The sequence below is a fragment of the Aedes albopictus genome, chromosome 1, assembly GCF_035046485.1.
Source record: "Aedes albopictus strain Foshan chromosome 1, AalbF5, whole genome shotgun sequence".
Taxonomy (NCBI): domain Eukaryota; kingdom Metazoa; phylum Arthropoda; class Insecta; order Diptera; family Culicidae; genus Aedes; species Aedes albopictus.
Window position 1 is genome coordinate 76,231,043 of NC_085136.1, and position 26,818 is coordinate 76,257,860.

General features: G+C 38.0%; 1 protein-coding gene across 1 annotated transcript in view; it reads left to right on the top strand.

Annotated features, from left to right (window-relative positions):
* The window catches only part of LOC134285016 (homeobox protein 5-like), a 231,767-nt gene that overhangs the window by 199,672 nt on the left and 5,277 nt on the right, over positions 1–26,818 (top strand). Inside the window, exon 3 of the mRNA XM_062844875.1 lies at positions 2,426–3,084. The gene's annotated coding sequence lies outside the window, so the exon portion shown is untranslated. The remainder of the gene's footprint in view (positions 1–2,425; positions 3,085–26,818) is intronic.

Sequence of the window (26,818 nt, forward strand, 5' to 3'; positions counted from 1 at the left end):
ACTCATTTGCTCACAACTCAGTTCAGAAGCCCTATATTGGAATGTGATGTTCGGCAAAGTTGTAGATTACTGTTTTTCCTACAATTATCACCAAGGACGTCATATTCTAACTCTAATATTTACGTCGTAAAAGTGTTAGTACCAGCTACTCATACTAAACGATCGGATTTTTCAATCGTTTAGTATGAGTAGGTTGTACTAGCGCTCTAGCGCCGTATATATCAAAGTTAGAATATGACGTCCTTGGTGATAATTGTAGGAAAAACACTAATCTACAACTTTGCCGAACACCACAATTCGGCACCAACATTTCAAAAGGGCGTAACTGCTTTTTGAAATAGTGCCTTCTCTCAAAGCTGTGGATAGTATGTTCAATCTTTTGGACAATCTATAAGCACTAAAAGAAAGCTAAAATCCCCCTCTTTCTGATAGTGGGGATGGATTTCATGTGAAATATGAAATACGATCCACAGCTTCAAAAGAAGGTACTGTTTTGAAATGCAGTTACGCCCTTTTGAAATGTAGGTGCCGAATTCAATATTAGGTTTCTGAACTGAGTTATGGACAAATGAGTCAAACGATTGCCAGGTGATCGTAAACATCCCTGCATCAGATATGTATTTTCCTGTCTAACAATTCAAATTCAAAATCATTCCAAATATATTTCCTGATGATTGGATTGGCCATCACACTTGTGTCTACTAATCGTTATTGTTCTTAATGCACAACAAACAACAAAAGATCAAGTGAATGGCAAATTAGAGCCCGCACTTTTTGGTATACGTAAGTATCAATACAGTAGACGTTCGATAACTGCAACATGTTTACGTTTCGGTTAGCGAACAAAATTCGATAACTGCAATATCAGATGGGCGTCAACAAATCATCAATTGACGTTAAATGAACGAAAAATCCATTCGATTGTTCATTTGGGCTAACTTGGCGCACCGTTTTGACAGATAGCCGTGCGATAACTACAAATTTGTTGCACTTACCGGACTTTCAGTTAAAAAGCGACCGAACGCCTACTGTATATAGAAATACAGTAGACGTTCGACTGATGCGAACGGTTTAATTGCAAGTTCGGTAAGTGCAACAAATTTGCAGTTATCACATCGCTAAATGTCAAAATGGTGCGCCATGTTAGCCCAAATGAACAGTCGGATGAAGCTCACGTTCATTTAACGTCAGTTGGTGGTCTGTTGACACTGTCAGACGTTGCAGTTATCGGATTTTCGTTCGCTAAGTGAAACATAAACATATTTCAGTTATCGAACGTCTACTGTATACCAAGCAGCATCAGCTACTTCTGTTTTCTTCTGCCAACAAGCAGTTTGTAATACACACGCAGTACATAGATCCATCCCTTCTCTTCTACCCACTGTCTGTTTACAAATATTTCGTCGCTTACGCTCTCATTCGGTCTTCTTCGCATTTCCCCGCTTCCCACCCAACAGGCAGTAAACGCTTTTCTACGGTGGCCCAAAATTTCCTTTCGCACTACCCTCACGAATTCTCAATCTTCTTCGCCTGGCAATATTCGCATTTTGCGTTTTTCACTCCGACCTGTTTTATGTACGTCTGTGCGTTGCGTATATGTAATACCGTAGTGTCGCTATTACCGCTCACAGACGTTCAGCATAGTCGATTAAACAATTTCTGTCAAAACTTTCACTTGCATACTTTTTTTTTTTTAATTGAGTTGATTATTATTATTATTATTATTATTATTATTGTCTTTATTAACGAGATTTTCAGCCCAGGAAAACTTTGAGTGAATATTTCCTTGAAGAATTTGTTATAATTTCGTCAAAAAATAGTTTCAGACATTTATTCACGGTCGCCATGTTAAAATGGGTTGTCATCACATGTTTTTTATGGCTGACTCGCTCCGGGGGGTAATGACTGCCTAGAGTCTTATGAACTATTTTATTCCTTTGTTAGTGTACATGATCCAAGACAGTTTGCTTAGAGGCTCAGGCGTTATTAGGCATAACAGAGCCAAGTTATGCATTTTCGGCACTTTTGTTCTCTTCGTCATTTTTTTAACCTGTTAAACTCAAAGTTGGCTTCAAATCCCATTCCAATCAAGCTGAATTATACAACCAGGTTTCAGATTGTTTGGAAAGCCGATCCATAGAACATCTCAAAATTTAACTTGTAACTTGCATACTGATCGGTTATCGCAATCAAACTGTACTCTCTCTTGAATATACGCACAGATCCTCGCCAGCTTATGAATAAACCAAAATGAAAACACAGAAGCATTATGAGAGCCAGCAGCAACGGGAAAATCGATATTCGTTTTTCCCACCCCGCCCACTCACTCTATTTTCCTACATCATCTCATCAAACAGCGAGATGATACTGCTTTTCACGATGAATTCTAACCCTAGGACTGTTTTGTTTTCTTCCTTTTCCACAGTGCACCACTTCGACCAAGAACAGCAGTGATGAAGACGCTGCTCCCAATGCTTAATGCCAGCCCCATTCTAGTGTCAACGATGACGCCGCCAACTGGCCACTACTGCGGTGGGGATGACCTAATCGGACTAGCATCATCATCGTTGTCGTTGGTTCCCGGTTGCTACTGCAAGGTCAACTGAATCAACCCCTCCGTCGTTGAACGCAAGGAACTTCTAGCTCTTACTTCGATCCACCACCGGAGAAGAGACTTTTCTCTTTAGAGCAAACGTGTGTGACCTGATCTACGTCGCAGGTTTCTGTTTTAATTTTTCGGTGCACTGTCAATGTGTAACGGCATGCATCGTTGATGCCGCGTTCTGTCGTCCCGCATATCTACGAAAGGGGGTGGATGGTACCGAGTGACGATTCTGGCTGGGGTTAAATAGTGCAGTGACAACAACGAGAGTGAGAGAACCTCTAGATACCTCTAGATTACATACCGTGCGTCCCGCGGTCGTCCTTCCGTTCGTCAGTCGGTGGTGCGCGAGAAGAGAACTTTTACGGTTCCGATTCGCCCATAGAGTTTTGCGAGAAGAACGGAAGAGCGAGAGAATTATAGTGTTTGTGTGCATACTGCAATTGGGGAGTGCAATTGCGCCCTGCTGTGCTGAAAACTAGGCAAGTGCATCCACACCACCAACAAACGGTGTTTCGTTTATGGGTTTAATGGGAATGTTTATTCTATCCAAATGTTGAAAAGCATTTACTTCTCTGGACGATTTAGAAAAAATATTTAGACAATTGAACTTACATTTTATCGTATTTCTTACTTTATTCTTTACTCTGCTAATTTCTTCTTGTTTTACTCTACATTTGATTTTTTACTTTTCAGTTTATTCTCTATTGTATTCTTTGCTTCTATTGAATTTACTATATTTCTTACATTTTAATTTTCTCTTTACTATACTTTGCTCTTCACTATACTCTTTACCTTACCACAAACAAAAATATGTAACATTGACTGGTTTGAAATGTTTCGAATCGCTTTTACAGCATAGCCATTCAATACATAGCTAGTCAGCAACAGCATGCTGTGGATGTCAGGGTGGGTGCAATTGCCAGTACAGTTCAGGATTTTTCCGAAATGTATATGTCCTTCCTTAGCTGCCTCTAGTCGAGACTCTCATAAGATCATTCGTCGTGGGGGAGGGAGGGATAGTGACTTCGGTATAGTTGTTGAGTAAGTCAAGGTCTACAATATAATGTGCTGCAAAGTTCGTAATTCTTCCACTAAGTGGCACTAGTTAATGATTAAAATCTCATATCCATATCCCAGAATCCTTATAACTTGGAAAGATGGTGTCTTTAGCGAAGCTGATCAGTGTGTCATAGAGTTACATGTATAAAAAGATACTTTTAGCATGTTGGCAGAATTTCGAAACAAGTGCCTCGTTATTTGTAAGTCTATGTCAACTGAACAACTTCGTCGAAGACACCATCCTTCTTTATCAAGATTTTGAGATATGGGGTTTTAAAAATTTTACAGCTCCATCTAGTGAACGAATTACGAACTTCGTAGCTCATCATCTGTAAGACCTTGATCTACCTAACAACTTTTTCAAAGACACTATACTTCCAAATCATTGGGGTCTTGAGCTGTCGCATATCGTAACCGAAATAAATCCATAATTAAATTATTTTGGTTTGGTTACGCTTGTGAAAACCTCCACTGATCGTATTGGACTTCGAATTGCTTGGGTGCATATGTCTCTAGGAATTTCGCTACAATTTGCTCCATGAATCCTTGGAGTAGTTGGGTGATATCTTTTGGAGGAATCCCTAAAGCAATTCCTAGAGGATTCCCTGAAAGATCCATTGAACAAATTCCCGAAGGGATTTTCAGAAGGAATCCTAGGAGAAACTCTAGAAGAATTTGCGGAGAAACGCTTAGAGCAATTCCTGGAAAAAAATCTATAGAAATCCTTGGAGAAATTAATTTTAGGTGGAATCTCCGAAAGGAGTTTGAAGGAGTTTGTGAAGGAATTTCCGAAAGAGTTCCCAATACAATTTCTGGAATAATTCTTAAAGGAATTCTGAAAAAAAATTACATGAATTAACTCCTGGAGAAATCTGTGAAGATATTTAAAGAAGATTACTGCACAAAATTTCAAGACGAATCATAGGAAGAACTCCTGGAAGAATCCCTGGAGGATTACTTGAAGAAATTCCAGAGAAATTTCTAAAAACCAATTCCATAGGAATCGCTAAAGAAACTCTTGTGGGCATTCCTTGATAAATCCCTGAATGAATTCTTCATGATACTGTCAAGAATTTCTCCAAGATCCTCAAGATATTCGTCAAGGAATTGTCCACAGATAATTCCAAGGATTTCTCCATACATTCCCCCCGAAATTTAAATTGCACCAGAGATTCTGCCAAGAAGTTCCTCCAAGGATGCCTTCAGAAATATTTCAAAATACTTCTTCGGTGATATTTCTAGGAATTAGTTCAGAAATTCACCCAGAGTTTCGTGCAGCGATTTCTTCAGAATTCTTATGAATCCTTTCTAGGAATAACTTCGTAAAATCAACCAGAATTTTGCTCTTCCAGGCATTCCTCTAAGAGTTCCTCCTAGTATCCCTCGTGGGATTTCTCCAACGATATGAAGATTCAGATTTAGATTTTACTGCAGGAAATATTCAAGATATTACTCCATATATTGTTCCAAAGTTTTCTTTACAAATAACTCCAATATTTACTCCGGGCATTCCACCTGCAATTTATTTATGAATTAAATAAAGAATTGCCCCAGACATTTCCCCAAAGATTGTTTCAGAAATGACTGCAAGGATTCTCCTAGAAATTTCTCAATGTATTTCATCTGAACTTGGTCCAGAAATTCCTCCAAGAGTTGGTTTTTAAATTTATTAAAAGTTTCTACCAGAAATATCTATAGGGATTCCATCTTCAATTTCTCCAGTGATCTCTCCACCTAGGTTTTTTCCGTTTTTTTTTTGGGATTTCTCCAGGAATTCCAGCAAGAATTTTTTTAGTCTAGAGATACCTCGAAATATTTCTCTAGAAATTTTTCCAGGGCATCCTTCAGAGGTTACTCCAGTAGTTTTTTTTCAAGACTCAAAAGAAATCGTTCCAAATTCCATCTACAAGTTTCACCGGAGCTTCATTCAGGATTCGCTCCGAGAATTTCTTCAATGGTTCCTTCATGATTTTCTCCAACGATTCGTTCCGGAATTTCTCGCGATTTTTTTCAGGATTTTTAACAAAGAATTTTTTCATAGAATCCAATTCAGTTCCTTGCAACATTCAGCCATAGCTGTATATCGGATTTTACTATGCCAGATGTTTACTTTTAATCTTGGGCATCCCATCCTAATCAGCATCCACGAAATTTGGAGCTCTGGCGGATTATGTGCTACAATCAGCTCATGATCGATGACTCCTTTTAAATACCGAAGTACCCTTTTTGCTTCAACCCAGTCACGATGGCTTCATGCTCCTTCCCCGAAATGCAGGCAACTACCAAATCGTCAACGTACACGGCAGTGTATGACATCGCCTCGTCACTGTTGCGTTTCGAATATAGGCACGAATCGTTTTCCTAAGGCTTGAATTCAAGTCTCTGGAGAATGACATTGAACTTTTTATTCAAGATGTGGTGAGCTGCCTGCTTCAATCCGTAAATCCTTTTTTGCAGATGACATACTATAGCTTGCTGCCCATAAAACCACAGCCAGGCGGTGCACACTGGTTCCAATCCCATATAAGGGCGGTCATAAATATTATTTTTTAAATATGAGTTTTTTGATGAAATCGCTAAATTATTGTTTATTAAAAATGGGCTCAATCGAGTTTTTGGCTTTACGGAGCCGAAATTCATTATTTTGCAGTTTCGGATACCAACTGATTTGGAAGTTACACTGTTGAAAATGCTTTGACATCCATGTGCACAACAGAACACGTGCTCGATGAACAAATTGAGATTTGAAATTATGAAAAGAAATCCACGTACTCCGGTGAGACTCGAACTCACGACTCCCAATTCGCTAGACGGGCGCTTCTATTCCTTCAAGCTACGGAGTCACTTGACTATCTCCGTCGCCAGCAGGCCTAGAACTGAACTCGATTCCACAATCGCACATGGTTATCTTCTTTTCACAATCCAAACCCCCTTCGGATGGGATTAGATGAACATCTAACACATTGTCTGTTGTGCACATGTATGTCAAAGCGAGAGAGGAAGTTATTTTTAATTGTCGAGAGCTTCGGGCACTGCCTCCCAATCACTTATTGGTATGGCAATTAGTGTGCAGTCGGACTCTCGACGGGTCGGTCCTCGGCCGACCGAATACGGTAAGGGTGACCGTAGCACCTTACAAATGTCAATTTCTTGATTTTGCTTTGGCTGACCAAGCCATGTGGGAAATTACACTGTTGAAAATGCTTTGACATCCATGTGCACAACAGAACACGTGCTCGATGAACAAATTGAGATTTGAAATTATGAAAAGAAATCCACGTACTCCGGTGAGACTCGAACTCACGACTCCCAATTCGCTAGACGGGCGCTTCTATTCCTTCAAGCTACGGAGTCACTTGACTATCTCCGTCGCCAGCAGGCCTAGAACTGAACTCGATTCCACAATCGCACATGGTTATCTTCTTTTCACAATCCAAACCAACAGTGTAATTTCCCACATGGCTTGGTCAGCCAAAGCAAAATCAAGAAATTGACATTTGTAAGGTGCTACGGTCACCCTTACCGTATTCGGTCGGCCGAGGACCGACCCGTCGAGAGTCCGACTGCACACTAATTGCCATACCAATAAGTGATTGGGAGGCAGTGCCCGAAGCTCTCGACAATTAAAAATAACTTCCTCTCTCGCTTTGACATACATGTGCACAACAGACAATGTGTTAGATGTTCATCTAATCCCATCCGAAGGGGGTTTGGATTGTGAAAAGAAGATAACCATGTGCGATTGTGGAATCGAGTTCAGTTCTAGGCCTGCTGGCGACGGAGATAGTCAAGTGACTCCGTAGCTTGAAGGAATAGAAGCGCCCGTCTAGCGAATTGGGAGTCGTGAGTTCGAGTCTCACCGGAGTACGTGGATTTCTTTTCATAATTTCAAATCTCAATTTGTTCATCGAGCACGTGTTCTGTTGTGCACATGGATGTCAAAGCATTTTCAACAGTGTAATTTCCCACATGGCTTGGTCAGCCAAAGCAAAATCAAGAAATTGACATTTGATTTGGAAGTACTAATATTAATTTGGGCGGTCCATGGTAGTCAAAACTGCTCAAGAATAGTGAAACACATATAATGTGATGGTAAAAGTTGAGAAAAAGTGTTTCCTGCAATGCAATGCATGAAGTATTTGTTAGTTTTTGAATATATTGAAGGTATGACACTTAAGTGACTACCACCAATCTGGTCGCAAACGGTCGCAGCTGAATTCACCAGTAAATCATAGTTTGGGATTATAGGGAACTTTTATAGAAGAACGTCCGAAATGGTCGGAAAGGGAAACATTTTTTTCCGGCTTGTTGAAAATTTTCAGTTTTTTATAGGGTAAACGTATCAATAGTGGTGCTATTAGTAGCTCCTTGTAGGAAAATAATTGAATAAAAATGGTAATACCACAAAATAAAAAGTTTGAAAACGGTAATCGGTAGTTTTTCATTTAAATTAGCTAGGAAAAATGTAAAAACCATCGTTTGTTTCAGTTTTTTTTGTAATAAACCACTTGCACCAACTATTGGTACACGGTTCCTATAGTGGTGGTAAAATTTAACATTGCACACTGGGCCAGAAACAGAGATTAGCAAGACAAAACATCTAGCACATTGGGGTTACGTGCTATCAAGTTGGTGTCTTCGGCAAAGTTGTTGGGTTTTATCTGCGCCTCAAATTGCGCTTGGAATTTAGTTCGTGAAACCGCCGCATAGGTGGCGCAGCGGTGCTAACTTTTTTTATTTCACATCCTAGAGCTTTGGCGTCTTCGGCAAAGTTGTAGAACAGGCAAAAATATGAATATTTGTCGAAGATACCAAAACGGTAGCTCTTGAAATAACAAAGTTACATTGAATTTTATAAACGAACGACTTAAATTTTCGGTTTTATGACATTATCTTGTTTTTCAGCCTACATGTTTCCATGGCAACAGAAAACAAAAATCGCAGTAGTCGAACAGGATCGTACATTAGAAATTGTATTTCACTCTTGCAACAATCATGCGTTTTGAGGAATAATACATACATTTGTATTGCTAGTAGAAATTCCTGTATTAGTGTATATGAATGTTATATCGCTAGCTGTCGATGTGCACCTTCCTGATTTTGCCCAAATCAAACGCATTTTTCGTAGGTGAATTCACTTCTAGTATCTTTTACTTTTGTTTCATGCATTTTAAAATCAAATCAGAAACAATATCAACAGCAAAACTGAAGAATTTATCAGATAAAAGTTTACAAATTATCCATTCACGGCCTTTGTGGGTTGTGAAGATAGCGGACAAAAGGTATATTAATTCACTCATATATTTATTGTATTAAGTATGATTGAAGTAAGGCGCCATACAAAAATTTTCGGGTTTTCATACAAAAAAGCGTTACGGTGGGGAGAGGGGGGGTCAAAAAATTTCGATTTTAGGTGATGAAGTAGGTGGAATCTTAAACATCCTATGATCGCATATCAGTCCCATATATGCTGGGTTTCCTATTCATATGCGATCATGGGCAGTATATGAAAATTTAAATCAATCGCCCCGATGGTGAAATGTTTTAAAAGATGCTCGTCAACTCATTACGCTTGATATAATAATTAGGGTGTAAGTGTCATAAGTAATCTCACGCTCCCAAATTCATCCTATTTGTAAACAAGCGATTACGGCACCGTTTGATTCCGTTCTTTTTGTTTTTTTTTGTGCTCACTTCTAACAAAAGTACAAAAATAAGAAACAAAACAAACAGCGCTTGATCTTCGTAGGATGAAAAGTGTACGAATACTCTATTAGTGAAATAAAAAAATCTACCTCTATCCATTCTGCTATTTTGTAAACTCATTAAAACTGTGAAATGAATAATTCGAAAACTTTTATCTGACAAATCTTTCAGATTTTCTGTTGCAGTTGATATTGTTTCAGATTTGACGTGAAAACGGATAAAACAAAGGTAAAGTTGGGACTCAAAAGACGCTGTCATCCATTTTACGCCAACCACAATACTCAGCTAACTTATATCCGATCCAGTTTATTTTTTGAACTCGTTTGAGCTCAAATTAGGCTCCTCTTTAGACTTGTCTAATACTGAAAATAAACTTATTTGGATGCACGAAAATCTGGAATTTGCGGTGGGCGTGAAGTGAGTGGCAGCGTCTTGTTGCGGTCCCGAATGTTTAAAAAGATTCAAGAAGCGAATTTACTAACCTACATGCGTTTCATTCAGGCAAAATCAGGAAGGTGCAGATTACCCTATATCACTCATATACACTAAAACAGGAATTTCTACTAGTAATACCTAGACAAATGTATGTATTATTCCTCAAAACGCATGATTGTTGCAAGAGTGAAATACAATTTCAAATGTACGATCTTTTTCGACTACTGCGATTGTTGTTTTCTGTTGCCATGGCAACATGTAGGCTGAGAAACAAGATAATGACATAAAACCGAAAATTTAAGTCGTTCCTTTATAAAATTCATTGTAACTTTGTTATTTCAAGAGCTACAGTTTTAGTGTCTTCGACAACTATTCATATTTTTGCCTGTTCTACAACTTTGCCGAAGACGCCAAAGCTCTGGGATGTGAAATAAAAAAGTTAATACCGCAGCGCCACCTATGCGGTGGTTTTACGAACTAAACTCCAAACGCAATTTGAGGCGCAGATAAAACCCAACAACTTTGCCGAAGACACCAACTTGATAGGACGTAACCCCAATGTGCTAGAGGTTTTGTCTTGCTAATCTTTGTTCCTGGCCCAGTGTGCATTGGTTCCTATAGTGGCGCATCCCATTGAAATCTTATGTGTGTGGTATTGAATCAGCATTGTTGTTCGACTAGCCTTCCAATGAACGCTGGTAGCACATGGTCTGCCAAATGCACATCAAGCAATCTAGTAGGCGCGCAAACGGTCGTCGCGTCATCACTTCGCGAACGTCAAAAGATAAACACAAGTTACTTCCTGGGGGCACCCGCTTGCCCACAATAATTCCAAGCTCCACATTATGGGACCCACCTCTATAGGAACACTACCATCACTATAGGTGCAAAGGAGCGACAAAATTAAGGAAAATAATTGTTTAAAATAGGTTTTTCGACAAATCCTGAACAAAAAATCAAATTAATGTTATTAATTAAGTATAATGCATCTATTAAAAATGCCATTTGCGAGCTTTTTGGTCGAAATAGTGCTTAATTGCCACTACCACCACTATTGGTACTACCTCTACTAAGGGAGCGTTCACCCTACTTTGTGGAAAAAAGCATCTAGTTCAATCACACTTATTTAAATAAAATGATGAAGAATGGCATCTAAATTTGTGATAAACATCGATTTCAACTATGTAAGAATCGAACACAATCAACCAAATACATGTCGAATGGATGAGACTTTTTAATAGAGTGATGAATGCATAGGACTGAAATTAGAAAAATTCAAATAAAATCTCTACTCAAGAGCATCTACTTTCGTGAGCTCTGCGGAAAAGTTTCGGCATACATTTGATAAAAGTAATGATTGGCCCTAGTTATTAAAGTATTAAACTTTATGTTTCCGCAATGATATCACAGTTTCTTTGAGGTAAAATTTTTGGATTAATGACCTATGGCGGAACCACTGTGCGGTGACCGCACGAAAACCGTTTCCTGAAGTTCCACATTTAGGTAAGCGGTCTTCACGTCTATGTGCTTGATGAGCCATCTGCCGTTGATGTACGACAGACTATGAAGCTTTGAGCGTCACTTGTTTGACGACGGGGGGCGAATACTTCATCGTTATCGGTTCTGTATTTCTGTGCAACTCCTTCTTCATCGCCGCTTTCCACTGGTCTCTCTCACAACCTTCCATAGCTTCCTTGATCGTGCGTGTTGCGGGAACACTTGATTTTACCATTCCGATGGCCTCACGATAGCGAACAGGCCGGAGTCCTTTAGTACATCTTTCGGGTCGTCTAAAAGTCACAGGTGTGTCTGGATCTTCATCGTATTCTATACGTGGATAGATACGTGGATCGGATTCTATAACGTGGACGAACGCGCGGCTGCCTCAGATATGCATACTAAACGTTTTTCGACTGTATGGTTGATACTCGAAGAGATGGCTTTCCAGTCTTGACAAAAATAAAAATACTGCTATTTTATCTTGTCCGACGTTTCGGTCCGTTTGGGACCTTCTTCTGGGACTCGATTTTTACAGATTTTTCGTCCAGTGTTGTTCTGTGGAACGTCTAAATGTCATCGGTTCTGAGTTTTCCCTCGCAAAAGCGGACGGTTTCGGTGTAACCGTAACCGCGGAAAAGCCCTTTTTCAAACTCAGCTGGAATTCAGTACCCGGCACTTGATCAAACACCATTGCTTTTTGGCTCTTTTCTCAGAACCGATGACATTTAGACGTTCCACAGAACAACACTGGACGAAAAATCTGTAAAAATCGAGTCCCAGAAGAAGGTCCCAAACGGACCGAAACGTCGGACAAGATAAAATAGCAGTATTTTTATTTTTGTCAAGACTGGAAAGCCATCTCTTCGAGTATCAGATATGCATATGCCTTAAATCAGGTTTACTCGCATATACCAGGCTTCATACGGGGTCTTCTCGGTAGCACGATTTTGTAGCATATTCTGAAGGTAGTTGTCTGTGTTCGCCGCTTCTGCCCAGTACTTGTAGTCCATGGATGCATCGATAAACATAAAGTGCGCCATGTCCATAAGGCTTCGGGTCTTTTCTTTCCACATTCCCGTTCAGCTGTATCCAACTGTGAACTTCGCTGTGATTTTTTTACGGTAACATCTTCCTTATCGTCTGAATATGTATTCTTCTCCGTTGTCTGCGCGAATGACAGCAGGTCGCGTTCCAAATCGGGTCTCCGCCATCTAGATGAATTCTTCGATCTTATCCGGAGTAACGGTATTTAGTGGATCGCATACGTCAGTACGAACCAGCTTAAGCATCCTCGACGATTGTACTCCAGCATGCTTGGGGAAAGGTAGACGGGTCATTTTACCTTCCATACAGCACTCGCAGTCACGATTCACGTTCTGACCCCCGGTGACGAAGTCGCATCACATCTTCTGGATCGCTTCTTCGTCGCGGTGCCCCAACATTCGACGCCAATTATGAAGTTTTCAGTGTGCTTCATGACAGTAGCGACATTCGGCTTGTGCTTCTTCGTTTCGAGATGGTACCTAATTTCTTCATAGCAACTCACCCATTCTTCGACATTTTGAATATTTCTCCTGTGAACGTGACTTCAGCTCCTTTTTCGGTAAATTTTCCAACGGACACCAGGTTCGTATTCAAATTCGGGACTTGTGGAAGTTCATTGAGCGTAACATCTTTCTCTTCATCGTCAACTGCACAACCAATTATTCCGGAACCTCTTTCGGCAACATTCACTTAGCTTCCGTCTTACAACGCAATGATTAGTCTTAGTTGTTGTTCGTAGTGCTTGGAAAAATATGGATATCTCCCTCTTGTTACCTAACAATCTCTCTTGATGTGACCTGGTCTCCCACAGGAATGGCAAATAGTCGTCTTCTTTGTTGATTCGGCTCGTTAAATTGACTTAGCGCGGGTTGATTCTTCCTTCGCTTCATGGATTCATCCAGTAACTTCGAGTATTACCCAATACATTGTTAACTCGTCATCTGAGCGGCTCTCCAGTGCTGTCTTCAACGTATCATAGGCTTCCCAGGATCATGGCGACCATCAACTGCGAATCAAGACCTTCCCAAGTGACAATGAGAGCTGAATAACTGCTTATTCAGCCAATAATTTTAAAATCAAGCTTAAGAGCGTTTTATTCAGCTTTTGTAAAGCTATTATGTTTGTTGGGTTCCATCTCCTGAAGATTTCGCTCTATATCGTCCCCATATTGTAACTGCAACTGGCATATCCGTTTGAGCAGTGTAACTCGAGATGTAAGCGACTCGTTCTGGTGGTGCTTCCCAGACTCCCATGGAGGTTTGACTTTGTCGATTTATGGAGTACCGGCTGTCTTCAACGAAAAGTGCAGTCGTCGCCCTGATTCGATCATCTCCTTGCTTCCATTTACTGGTTCACAATAAACAGCATTTTGATTCGGAACTTACAGGTTTCATAATTGGCATTGTTCAGACGCTCCATGATTACCTTGCTTGCATCCAGTTTGAGCAGCTCCGATGTTTCGAAAAATCTTCTCCGAAATGATCAGAAAAAAAAATCTTCAAGCTTTCTCTTCAACAATCCAAAAATCAACGTTATAGTTTTATTAAAGGCCCATAACCCCTTGGATAAATGATATGAAGCTGTAGTCGTTATAAAACATGTCTGCGTTGATCGACTAGCAAAAATGAAATAAAAAAAAGCGTAGTTATTCGTATCCTAATCAACTTCTCCTTGGCTCGCACACTGTTCAGTTTCCCACAGTTGCTTCATGTCTTCAGCGCCGCCGTGTAGTAGTCATGGGCGTTAAAGTTCAAATGGTCATCGATCTATCTGGCAAGATGGACCAGTCCTCAAGACAAGTTCAAAGAAGAAAAAAATGGTCATCAACCATCATAAGTGCTTCAACGTACGTTGTGATAAGATTGCGAAGCCCACGATTATGACTTCTTGCGGAAGCCTCAATGTTTGCACACCGTTGTACATTGCGCTCCAGAGCGTTGGAATAAGTATTGAACCCTGTGAAAATCCTGCCGTTACTCTAAACGACCTCTGTCCTGCGTTGGTCTCGTACCAAAGCACCAAATTCTGGAAGTAGCTCCATAAGATCTTGCACAGGATGCTTCCCAACTGGCGCTGTTAAACGTGATTTAGAGTATATTGTTACCACGGCAGCGTATATTGATCTCCCGGCTGCTTCCCTGGTGTTGGCAGTAGCACCCGTTTTTGGAACTTTCATATATCCGGAAAGTTATGTACTTTCCAACAGACATTGTTGAAATACTGATCTGAATGTCAGGAATGGATATGCCAGAATCGTTGCCTTTAGCATGTTCAATGTTTGTTTTATTTTCCATATCGCTATGAGAGCTTTTTGACCTAAGGCGTAGAGGATTGCCTGGTTTTCGCTGTGGGACTAACTCGTTGCTCACTCTCCAGTCCATGTTTTCTATCAGCATGGACTATAAAATGTAACGTCGATGATGGATTCGCCTTTTCGGAATGTGCTAACTGCTCCTACAGGGGATACTCAAAATAACTGGGACAGGTAAAATTTTCACTTTTCAAAAAATGTTCAACTCGCTGTAACTTTTCGAAAAGGGCATCAAATATTCTCAAATTTTTACTGTAAGCTCATCAACTAGTTGTGTATCAGTGGTTCAATTTTGGAAAAGATCGGGCCATTCTACACGAAGTTATAAAGATTCAAGAAAAGGGTATAATTTTTCGATAGCCAACATTGAGCTGCTATATCTCCGGATTCAATGAACCGAATGCAATGAAATTTTGATCATTTATGACTTAAATAATGAACTTTGAAAAACAGTTGACTTAATTTGAAATTATCAATAAGAAAAAAAGTTATGGCGATTTCATTTATTCCATGTTTTTTCAGTAAATTTATCTATTTTTCATATGCATCTCATTACTTTTTCAATTTAAAAAAGGCTATTTGGTTGCTTTCCTTTGAAACATAAATACATTCAATTCAATTAGAGGCAGTGGTGGAAAGCATCATGCGCTTGACGTGTTTTTTGGTTCGCATCATACACAATCTTTGCTCACGCGCTCGCGAACCCAAAAAGAGAGAACGGTTCACGATTTCCCGGATCGACGAACCAACACAAAACAAATGTCGAACGAGTAGAATCACAGTTGGTTCGCCAGAAGGATCACAATGTAGAACACTTGGTTTGTTGCTATTTTTTGTACACTCAAAGGTAATTAGTTGGGTGTTTTTTGATTATACTGGACAGGTACCATTCCAATAAATGATATCGACGAAAAAGTTTACCAAAATTTGATTTCATTACAGAAATATCGGCCGCGAACCTCTAAAATAAAAAAGCATCGCGGTTGCAAAAGATGCGATGCACTCGTTAGCGTTCGTGTCGTACGATCGGGAGCCGCAGACGTACGAACACCATCGCACAGCAAAGGTTTGCGATGCGATGGCATTTTTTTGTAGCGCGTAAGCGCACGTTCGCGATCAATTTCCACCACTGATTAGAGGGAATTTAAATGAACTATAATTAATATCTCAAATTTTGAAACGATGATGAAGTTTTGGAAAAAATGTGTTATATTAAAAAAATAGTCTAATCGAAATAATTTTCTTTGGTGTGAAGAATTTCAAGTTTAGTCAAATGTTTTAATAGCTCATTATATAAGTCATAAATGATCAAAATTTCATTGCATTCGGATCATTGGATCTGGAGATATAACAGCTCAAAATTGGCTATCGGATAATTATACCTTTTTCTAGAACCTTTATAACTTTGTGTAGAATGGCCCGATCCTTCACAAATTTTGACCACTGATACACAACTAGTTGATGAACTTACAGTAAAAATTTGAGAATATTTGATGCCCTTTTCGAAAAGTTACAGCGATTTAAACATTTTTTGAAATGTGAAAATTTTACCTGTCCCAGTTATTTTGAGTATCCCCTGTACATGGCACAGCTTAAAGTAGACTAGATCCCCTTCCATCGATTTGCCGGCAGCCCCACTCAACGGCCCAGGCGTACAATCTCCGCCAATGACTAATGACCTACCGTAATGCGGGGCTTCTTTATACACGTTTTCGTGATTTTTCAACTTCATGACATTATAAAGCTATGTTCATTTAGAATCCGGAATGACCAAATCACGTATATCTTAGGGATGGAATAACAAACATAAAAGGTGAAGCCCTCAAAACAAAGATTGTTTATTGTACTTTCATGGAAAAATATCATTGAAATTATTTATTTTTATTTTTCACACATTTTCTCACTTTTTCAGTGTTGACCTCTCTAAAATCTGCACAACGGTGGTAAATTTTAGCATCAACCCCTTCCGCACGTTTGTTCAACAATCAGGTCATCTATGCAGTGTCCTGAGTGCCTTGACTAGTCTGACTAGGATTCCGAAGAAAAATTGCCAAACTTTTTTTTTTATTGCGAAATGAGGGGCAATTCAGTGAATTGAGAAAACGCGAAATTTGAGTGTTTTTTTCGTTGATAAACACTACCCATCTGTGACGATACCACTGAACGTCTCCGGCTGTCATGGCAGCTCATGAAAATAGGTAAAACCTCTACATATCCCTTGTGTGCGTTTTTGAAAAGCAGCACGCGATTCTTGAGGCTGTCATCCTTGTATGAATTGGTTCTCATCATCTTGTTGCGAAAAAACCATGCCCAGAGTTCGAACTTCTTGCCAAATCTTCAAATTCAAAGCAGATTTATCAATGAACCCAAGCTTTTTTCTTCCGAGGACACTTCCTTATGCCATGGTTAACAACATCTGTGCACATAACACATAATGGTTTTGACGATATTAACATTTTTCGCGACTGTCGTACCTGACCACGCTAAATTTTCAACGTGTTTGTGCAAGATTTTTTTCCTCCTCTTGTCTTCAATCTGAAATAACTTTTCACTCGTTGCAAGAAAATCGATGAAATTTTCACCATTTAAAGAGGATTAGTGTATGATCAGAGTGCTGCAAAAGAATGATGATTATGTTCATTGAGAGCGCCACTAGAAAATGTGACATGATTCCGGATTCTAAGTGATCATAGCTTTAACTCCCAGAGTAGTGAATTTTTACACATAATAATCGTGAGTGTGTATGTAGAATGTACACAAAATTTGAACTAAATCCATCAATAAACAAAAATGTTGTTCATACACCAATCGGACACTTCTCATATAGAACCAGATGGGGGCTACTTTGGATATTTTTAACAATAACAAAAATGCATTTAAAATTCCAGGGTTATTTAGAAAACCACTTTGTACCAATACTGTAGTATGCTATATCATACATTATTTCAATAAATATATGCTTTTTTCGATGGTTCTGTGCTACCTTAGGTATTATGAACAGCGTGATAATGTAGACAACTTTAAAAAAGGGACCATCAATCATTTATTTAGATGAAACAGTCATTTATAATGTAAAAGGATACACATATTCGATTGTACAGGGGATAGACAAAATGATCGGGACATGTAAAATTTTCACTTTTCAAAAAATTGTCAAATAGCTGTAACATTTTTAAAAGTAGATCAAAAGATCTAAAATTTTTACTGTAAGTTGATCAACTAGTTGTGTATCAATGGTTCAATTTTGGTCAAGATCGGGCTATTCAACATAAAGTTAAGAAGATTCTAGAAAAATTAAAAATTATCCGATAGCCAACTTTGAACTGTTATATCTCCGGATTCAATGAATCGAATGCAATGAAATTTTGAGCGTTTATGACTCATATAATGAGCTTTGAAAAACGCTCAACTTAACCTGAAATTATTAACATGAAAAAAAGTTACAGCGATTTCATTCGTTTTATGATTTTTTAGTAAATTGGTCAAATTTTGAAATGCTTTCCATTACCTTTCAAATTTATTGCCGGTTATTTTGTTACTTCCTTTCAAAACATATTCATATTAAAGTCAATTCGAGCGAATTCAAATAAACTATATTTACCATCTCGAATTTTGAAACGATGCACAGTGGCGGGCTTCCATACAAAGGTCGGACAAAACCTCAGATGTTTACCGAAATTGCTAAAATTCATAGGTTATGATGATTTTAGTTCACCAAACCTATTTCTGATATAGAACTTTTATATATTTTGATTTTACTATATTAGGGTGGTTCAAAATTTTGGATTCTGCTGATTATTTGAATCATGTAAAAAGTTATCGATAATAACTAACACGATGTGTTTTTGAACGTATTTTTTGATTAACTTTTTGATTTGAGGGTTCTTAAATCATGTATTGGCATTGAATTTGCCTATAATTGTATTTTTTTTTGCTGTTAGGGTGGTCCAAAATCTTTGATACTACATAAATCATTAGAAAAATTCGATTACCTACGTTTTCTTACAATGGATCAATTCAGATACAGACAATGTTGGCTGACAATACGTGATTTATTCTCGGGGACCCTCCATAGACCACGTGACTTTTTATGGTTGGTAAACGGAGGTGAATTAACGAGTTAAAATGAGGTCAGATAGTCTCATATAGTGTACTGCGTGAAATTTTAACATGCTTTTTATCAATCTCGTTTCAAAGACTTCATATATGCTCGTCCGAGTTTAAATTGTAATGTACATTGACCTCTGTTATCACTTGTCAACCAAATAACCCTATGTATAAATAATTGGCAATACATATTCGCAATATTGGTGGGAGTTGTTGATACACGATCATCAGAGATCGGTAATCATATTTTTGGACAGTAGAGCTCCAAAAAATATTTTCAAAATCTATATCACTCTGAGTGTCCTTCAATAAAAATTTGTTCAACGTAAACGCTTGAATAATCTACAATAAAACTTCAAGTTTTTGAATAAAATATGAGGGGTTTCACTGAAGAGCGTAAAGTTTTTCGTTTCATGAAATTGCGATTAAAATAATCAAAGATTACCTTGGTGATCGCGACGTTTACGTAGAAAAATATTTAACGTAGTGTTTCATGCCGTTTAGTGCATTCTTTATATATTTCATAAATGACCGGTGCTTTGAACTGTCAAAAAATAAAATAATATCAAAAAAATAAATAAAATAAAATTTAAAAAATGTTAGAGCTGATTCCATCACGTTATCACCACCTCCTTATTTCGCTCCCCCTCCCCTTATGACCACATGACTTAGTTAAGGCCTCTTACTAGAATAAGGATTACACTAAAATGTTAGCATTCTGAAGTCAATTTGAATTATGTTAAGATAAAATATAAATTTCAAATAATTTCACTTCCTCCACAACCATGCCATTGTAACATGATAGAAGAAAATTTTTTAAGCGCTTAGCGCAAAAATGCGCAAACAGTGACCTATATAGCCAAAAACTAGACAAAATTGCACGTCAGATCCGAGATACGGTGTCGTTTTCTGATGTTTACTAAACAAGTACTGGATCTCTTTAATACGAAGTTTTTCTCCAAAATTTCATAAAAGTCAATATTTTTGCATGTTGTAAAAACATAATAATTTTGTGATTCGATTCCAAACAAACCCTGAAATATCATGGTTATTCATATCCAAAAACACGAAAAATATTTGTCACATTATCCAAATCTTCCTAAGTTTTACAACGAGCTCATGAAGAAAGCTTATAAAATAAAGACAGTAAACACTAGTAAAGTACCACACAAAACCTCAACTTTGAAAAAATCTACAAGAGTCAATTTTTGACCAAATGACTTCAAAATTTGGGGTTTTCTTAGTTGAAGTATATTTAATGGAAGAAAAATATCAGAAAAATAAATCATTGAAGTCGATTTTTGAGGTTTTGTCCGGCTTCCGGCCACTGTGCGATGTTGAAATTTTCGATAATTTGGTGTTATATCAGAAAAATAATCTAAACACTATAATTTTATTCCCTGTGAACAATATTAGGTTATGTCAAAAGTTTTTCAAAGCTTATCATATAAGTCATGAACGCTCAAAAATTCATGGCATTTGGTTCATTGAATCCGGAGATATAACAGTTCAAAGTTGGCTATCGGATAATTTTGACTCTTTCTAGAGTCTTTCTAACTTCAGGTAGAATAGCCCGATCTTTCCCAAAATTGGACCATTGATACACAACTAATTGATCAACTTACAGTAAAAATTTTAGATTTTTTTGATGCTCTTTTGAAAAAGTTACAGCTATTTTACCATTTTTTGAAAAGTGAAAATTTTACATGTCCCGATCATTTTGTCTATCCCCTGTATATGCTACGTTGATACATCTTGAATGAATTGATCAACCTTTTGAAATTTATGAACTGTAGAAACAATACGTACAGAGCAAATGTTCTGATACGTGGTATATATTTTTTTGGTTCATTCGATGTTTTTCCGCGTCCTGACAAGCAATAAAGGGTCTGCTTGAAAATCAATGTCAACTAAATGAAGGGGAAAATAATGATTCACAATAGTCCCAAAGACATCAAATAGATTTGAACCATATTTTGAATTAAAAAAAATCCATATTCAAAAGTGTCAAAAGTAGCCCCGCATTTCAAAAGTAGCCCCGCACGATGGTAATCCGGTTGTATTTCTGCATTATCCTTCTTGAAGGCGCATAGCATGCTACAGCTACATACGAAAACACCGTCAACTTTTCAAACGAAAACGCTCCTTTAACGCTTCCGGAACTGCCTAAAAATCTTTGAAACTTCCTGAAATGCCTCCGAAAATCCCCTGCAACCCCGTCGGGCCCTCTGTAATGTACATGATACCCCTCGAAACCCCCTGTAACGTCTCTGAACCCGTCCTCGTCCTCCTCTCCTAAAACTCCCTTGAGAACCCTCTGAAACCCCGCATGACCCGGACCCCCTTCAAATCTCCTAGCCACTCGATCTTCTTAACCTTCCTAATGCTCGGGAACAGCTCGCTGACGTAGTGTCCAGTTTGGGTCAAAACTAAGGGTATGCGGTATGGCATTTTTTCAAAGCGATACGAAATGAAACGATATTGAAATTTTTTGAGACGATGCGGTACGATACGAAACGAAATTTAAAAATGTTTCGTGAGATCGAAACGAAATCCGGATTCACTCGGTATTTTTCGAAACGAAACGAAATTTCCATAAAAATTTCGCGGAATTTTTAAGGTATACATTTTTTTGTGAAAATTGGTACTGTGTGTTGACATTTCTTCACTGACTACAAAGTTGATGTTAGAAAACAGGACTGAATACGGAAAAGGAGCAATATGGTACACATGGTGCATGTTTTTTGTTTCTTTTTTTTGTGAATTTTAACTTAAGTTAGTTCTTTACACCTCATGCAAAGTGTACTCAGCTGTGTTATAGGATATTGGTTCCCTTATTAGGCACGTGGCTCCCATTTTCATCCATCCATTTTATTTCTCCATTTATTTATTATTTTTGTATTTTTTGTTAGGAGTGAGCACCCATGGAAACAAAAAGATCGGAAACAATCGGTGGCGTAATCGCTTGTTTTCGAATAAGATGAATATGGGAGCATGAGATAACTGATGGCACACATACCCTATAGGCATTCCTTTTCGTATCAGTCGTTAACCTACCGTCACCTCATCGTTAACATAAAAATGACCGACTTTTTCACTTACCCACGGTCACATAACTCTGACTCAAAAAGTTGATGCCTTTCCGAGTTCGTACGCTGGTATACAGGGCATCGAAATGTCAAATGCGATATAAAATTATTGACATTTTTCAGCATGAATACTATTTTCATTGCTGTAAAGTAAAACAAAGACCTAATAGATCTAGACTGGCAGCACGTGGAGATTCAAAATTGGACATAAATTGTGATGAAACTTTGTAAACTCAGGTCAAAGATACGTTTTCTTGCCTTAAGGAAGATCGATATGTGAAACGTGGACGTGTTATTTAGAAGATATCAATGAATTTATGACAAATTGAATAATTGATTTCCAGCATATTTTGCTCATATCTATGATGCCAATCTTCCGTTCATGTATTTTTTGCCAAAACTGGAACACTGGTTGGATCAGGTGTTTTTTGCAGGCCCCTGGCACCAATGGATTTTATCGTAGCCAACATCTTACTGCTTTATACTCATATTCGTGTAAATTGAAACGAGCTTGTAATCAACAAACACTGCTTTGTTTAATGTTGTGGGCCACACACGAAATGCACCGCCACATTGCGTGTTTGTTGGGTTGCTTTATTCAACTAATCGCGTGCTCCTCTTCCCGTACATTAATATTAATGCGAGTTTGAAGTGTTTTGTGATCATTTGAGGTGCAAAACATGATTCAAAAAATTGATCAAAAAACCAAAATAAACGTTAAACAAAAAGTTGTTGATGTTTTCGCATTTGACAGTGGGCGCTATTTATTAGCGCCCAGGACATCCTGTCTACCATAATTCCAATGCATTGATATAGAGCTTGCTGACGTTTACTCGCCTCTCTCTTTCAAGCATGCAGGTGGGATAGGATTTGTTTTCATCGGGAAATCTTTCCTGATGACAACAAATCCTATTCCGCCTGAATGTTTGAAAGAGAAAGGTGAATAAACGTCAGCAAGCTCTATAGGCCGTGTCGGGGGCCTGGTTTTTTGTTTACCAAAATAAATGACAGTTCGACGCCTCTTATAAAAGATATAACAGTTTTGCGTGTTGGAAAAAGGATACAACTTTTTCCTTCGCTCTGACTAAGGAGTTCCAGTTATGTTATGTGCCACGGTTTTAGGCGCACAAATCTCTTGATGAACTAAACCAGCACACTGGATCTTCCTATTTTAAGCTTATGACAAGTTAGCAAAACTAAACGAAAGTTATACCAGCTCTAGAAGTGCATATGAATCAATGTTTTTACATTAATTGAAAAACTATATAAACGGGCAAGCGAAAACTTTTCCAATATAGAAGGATTTTTTTTTTCGTTTTGGATGCAAAAGCTTTGTGGTTGATTGTGGTTGGTGAGATGTCAAAGAAAAGTATGCGGAACTCATTAGTTAATGAATCACGATTTTTGTATATTTGTAGAAACGAAACAAAGTTTTATTCCTAATTTTTTTATAAATTTTATGAAATTCTACAACTCCATGCATGATAATGCTCCAAATTTTTGTGACATATGCTCGAAATATATATATTATTTTGGGCCACATTTTTTGTATGATGATATTCAATTCAAGGATCTCTCACAGAAAAATCAAAACATCCACAAAATTTAAATTTGATAAATATTCTTCTTAAATGTGGACACTATCATCTTATCATCTCAAGGAATTGTAAAAGATAGGTCTGGAGTTCATTTTCAACGAGGGTCGAACTTGGTGTGATACTTAAAATGCATACTTCTCACACCGAGAGTCTGGGAATCCCACTTCTGATCACCTGATATTAGCCATCAGGGGCAGAAATGGAAATGATCTCATCTCAGCAGAGGAAAAGAGCTCAATGATAGTATGTTTTGATATTGAGATCAAAATGTGATATTGGCTTGATTGATATAAAAAATAAAAGATCGAAAAATAATATCTTAAATTCATTCCTGGAACATCATCATCGGATCATATTTAGATCTTGTAAGATCTAACCAACAGCAGCAAGCTATTCGTTTGATTTTGAAATATCAAATTTTGATATTGTTCAGATGTCCCAGAAACATTTTTCAGATATTATTTTCTGATCTTTTATCTCTTATATCAATCACACCAATATCACGTTTTGATCGTCAGTACTTCACTTCCACCGCGGGGAGTGAAGAACCAACACACTTCCGAATGGTTCAGAGAGTAAGCCGTGTGAGACTTTATTTGCACCCGCTTGTTTTGTGAGTACGAACCAAAACATTTGCGAGTTTTTATTCATTATAAGAACTAGTGGAGCTGCAGAAAATGCATTTTAGTGTGGTTTTACCAACATATCCAATAGAGTGGGTCAACGTTGTATGGAGAAACTTTAAATTTGATCGTATCAACCCGGAACAAAGCTTTTTCAATCTATATTAGCGTCCAAAACAACTGTGCAAAATTTGGGAGCGATTATTTGCGTCTCCGTATTCCCCATCGCGATTGAAATTTGTATGGAAGTTAGTATCGAAAAACGTACTTTTTTGCATTTTACTCATAAGTTGAATTCTTTTGTCTAATACCATGTTACTAATGACGTTAAAGTATAGCCTAGGATATGCCGAAAAACTTTGCCGAATACCGCAAAGTGATTCGACGCCTGTGAAAAAAGTTATTCGCCTGGTAACTTAGGCCAACAATTGAGATTTTATTATTGATGTTATTCCTTTACATGTTAAATGTTAAGCACCACCGGGCAATCTGTACGTTATAACTTTTTTCACAAGTGTTGGATCACTTTGCGGTCTTCGGCAAAGTTTTTCGGCATATCCTAGGCTATACTTTAACGTCATTAGTTAGATCATTTTAGACGAAAAATTTCAATTTATGAGAAAAATACAAAAAAAGTACGTTTTCCCATACTAAATTCCATACAAATTTCAATCGCATTGCGGAATACGGGGAAGCAACCAATCGCTCCCAAATTTTGCACAGTTGCTTTGGACGCCAAAATAAATCGAAAAAGCTTTGTTCTGAAAAATCGGCTTTGTTGACCCAGTCTAATATCCAATTATTATCAATCAGTTAATGCTTTGTGCTTTCTTGTTCATGAAAAGCAAAGCTGACAGTCGAGTTAATTCGTTTTCAGCTCAGAACTGCTTCGGGAATCACATGCGAGTGCGCTACCACTACCAGCTTCGCTTACTCATGTTTAAAGAAGTGCGAGTATTCTCGGGCCACTATTGTAGTGTACGAGTAGTTTTGTTTTGCGTTAGTGTCTGCTCAGCTGTAATCTTCACTATTTTCCATCCCTTGCCAGGGTTTATTTTTTAACTTTTATTATTATGTATTTTAACATAAGCTAATTCTACACTACTCTCTGGCCAGGGGCTTGTTGGAAAATAAACTGATAAAATGCAGCTAACGAACGTTATTTTACCGAAATTAGTACATAAAACATGGTTTCAGACATTTTTTTTGGCATTTGTTTCGAGCTTCCTGCCAAAAATATACTTGCTTTAGAAAATGTGTGGGGATTTACCAATATTTCAGAATTCCCTTCATAAAGTTTTCCGGAATTTTGCACCTGAATTTTGTAAAACACGCCTTCCAGAGTCGAAACTTATTATTAACTGCGTCTCCACCGATTACTATTTGTGATTTTGGCAACGATATTTTCCCAAAGATATTTCTTGGGTGTGATTCGATGTTTGTTAGAGCATCTTTTCCCAAGCTTGAGGCTCGCGACTCTTGTCTGTTGTCATTTGATTTCCGTAGAACAATCAAAGCGCGCTTGCACGTGGTTGGAATGTCATGCAACGAAGCAGGCTTAGAACATATACTATCTTCTATTCTCTACGTTTCCCTTTGTCCTATCATTTTAAATATTTCTGTCGGGAATCTGGTATGAAGACAAAAGCCACGCTTTTAGATGGTAGATCCAAGGTATATGTATAGTGTTTTCGAGATATTTTTGTGACATTTTTAAGTAACTAAGGAAGATTTTTAAACGATTAGCTTTCACACTATAATTTTTTTCTCGAAATTTTGTGGCAGTTTCGCGGAATTCCGTTTTGTTTCGTCAAAAGGTAGTTTTTGAAGGCGAAATTTTTAGAATTTGACGAAACGAAACGATATTCAAAATCATAAATTTCGCCTAGTTGAATTCCGTGGAATTCCGCGGAATTTCGTTTCGAGGAGTAATTGGCGAAACTTTTCGGTATACCGCATACCCTTAGTCAAAACCTAATGTACAAGGAGGGTTAGACTTTCTTGCGAACATTGAACGGTATTGGAAGAAATTCTGGTGGAGCTTTTTTGAATTTGAACTTCCAGTAACCCTATTTGCATAGAAAAAACTAATTACTAGTAGCTTTATTTGCCGCTTTGTTTTGATTCGGCGTTCCGTTTCACTTCGTTTTATTAGCAGAATGACGCTTGAACCATTTCCAGTTTGAACGATGAGCAGATTAACGGGGGTGAAATTAAAAAGTGTTCAGAGTAACTAATGGGTGGGGAAATACCTGAAGGCTTGAGAAATTATTGAAGGAACCCCTTCAAGGAGTCCCCGAAAAGGTCCCTTGAAAAGTTCCTGAAGGAATCCATGGATAAGTACCCGAAGGATTCCTTGAAGAAAAAAAAGAATCTCTGGATGTATTCCTGAAGGAATCGCAGAAGGAATTTCTAAAGATATATCCTGCAGGAACAGTTGGGGGCATTCTCGAAAAAAATCAGTTGGGGAAGTTTTTTAACGAATCCGTGGATGCATTCATTAGGCTGACATCAATCGAGTGGACGTGAGGATGGATTTGGTGAGATCGTATCATATTAAACAACTCAAAACATACTTAGTGCAAATACTTCCCTGAACATTGTTTCCTTGCATTATTTGTTGGGGATAAGCTTTAGTTTTGTTTCGTTTCAGAGGGCGAGTAATGGCGCTTAAACCTAGACTTACATTAGTTTTGTTTACGAAGAGTTTTGTGCCCTCAAAATCGTGAGTAGGTACCAAA